Genomic DNA, 2,013 nt, shown 5'->3' on the forward strand with positions numbered 1-2,013 from the left:
GGGAAGGGGCGGGGCCAGGGAAGGGAGGGGCCGGGGTGGAAGGGGCGGGGCTGGGGTCCCAGCTGCCAGGTCCCCTTCTCTGCCACCCCTTCCTTTCCTGCCTCCGCCCTGTACCTGGGCCGGGAGGCCAGCTGGGGGCCGGTGGGTTGCAGATTGCTGGCCTGCCTCACCTGTCTGGGCCCTGGAGGTACTGCCGGGCAGGCTCCTTTGGCTCCGGTTGTGTTTCCCAGGCCGGTGGGCTTCCGCCGATCCTGGGGCTGGAGGCCCGCTGGTGCTGGGCTGCGGAGCCTGCCCGCCCTGCCCGCCCCTCCTGCTGCTCACCCCTGCAGAGTGTCATCTTGGTCACACTTGCAAATTTCCAGAAACCAAGCTTTTGTGTACGTTGTGTTTTTAAGCCCAAACGGCTTTACTTTGAAGTCATTTACTGCACTGGAGACAGAGTCTTGCGTACTTCATCTGTCGGGCTGGCTTTGAACCGCCATCCTCAGGTCCCAGCCTCTGGGTAGCTGGGATGACAGGCGCGAGCCACCGGCGCTGGCTTCCTTTTTATTTTTTCTTTGTCGGTGGTGGGGCCTGAACTCCGGGCCTGGGCGCTGTCCCTGCGCTCCTCAGCTCAAGGCGAGCGCTCTACGCGTGAGCTACAATGCCACCTCCAGATTTCCAGTTTTCTAGTGGTTTCTTGGAGATAAGAATCTCACGGAGCTGGGCATCCGTGGCTCATGCCTGTAATTCTAGCTACTCAGAAGGCTGAGATCTGAGAATCTCCGTTCAAAATCAGCCTGGCCAGGAAAGCCTCTGAAACACTTATCTCCAATAAAACCACAAAAAAACCGGAAGTGGTGCTGTGGCTCAAGCAGTAGAGTGCTCACCTTGAGCTGAAGAGCTGAGGGACAGCGCCCAGGCCCAGAGTTCAGGCCCCACGCCCAACAAAAAAAAAAAAAAATTAGTAATTGGATCATGCAGTTACTACAGACAGGTTAATAGACTGTCTGACTGAACAGTGGTTCATCACTGGGAAAGCAGTGAGAGAAGAGTACCTGAGGGTTTGGTTGGGACGCATGCCCCGTGTGTGCGCCTAGAAAGAAAGCAGTGTGGCTACAGACTTTTGCACAGTGTCCAGCTTCAGGTCTTTGGGCAGCAGTTGACCAGCTGGCTCCCTCGGGATGCTCTCTCCGCTCACCCCATCCTTCCAACGAGAAGGCTGCCAACAAGCACAGGAGCAGCTGCCATTCCTCCCGATGAACTATATATTTTGGTTCATGTAGAGTTGCTAGGAAATTGTGAACGGGTATTTCCTTTTGGCAAGAATGAGGTCTTTTGAGCTCATTGGCTCTGTGCGTGTGTATGTGTGCGTATGTGCGCTGGCGCTCAGGGCTTGGGCATTGATTATCCTTTAGCTTTTTCGCTCAAGGCTGCTCTACCACTTGAGCCACAGCTCTACTACCAGTTTTTTTTGGTTTTGGTGGTTAATTGGACATGAGAGCCTCATGTACTTTCCTGCCCTGGCTGGCTTTGAACTGAGATCTTTAGATCCCAAGCCTTCTGCATGGCTAGGATCGCAGGGGTGAGTCATCGGGTCCCAGCTCCAAACTCATCATTTTACTTTATTATCTGCTACGTGGTTGGACAGAGAGGTTACAATGTCTTAAGTCAGATTAGGGGTCCAGTGCTCCGTGTCAGTGCGCTCCTTCCAGCCCAAGCTGATATTTAAACCATGAACTTACATCAAAGAGCACGGAGCCTTGTTCTGAACGGTTCTTTGGAGGGGTCTTGAGCAGGAGGCTGGCACCCTGTCTTTGTTCCCAGCTGTCTCCCTCCCTTCTCCAGGCGGCCCCCACCCTTCCTGCCTTGCCACTGTCCTCAGTTCTGCTCTCCTTTCCCTTGGGCGCTCTGCTGTTTCTACTGCCCTGTGCCACCACCATTTCCTGCATGGGTGGGCACACGCCCTCACCCGCTTTCCCTACAGCTCCACTCACCACACGCCCCCCTACCACCCCGTCACCCCCGTCCCCC

The sequence above is a fragment of the Dipodomys ordii genome, unplaced genomic scaffold (assembly GCF_000151885.1).
Source record: "Dipodomys ordii isolate 6190 unplaced genomic scaffold, Dord_2.0 Scaffold14, whole genome shotgun sequence".
NCBI classification, from domain to species: Eukaryota; Metazoa; Chordata; class Mammalia; order Rodentia; family Heteromyidae; genus Dipodomys; species Dipodomys ordii.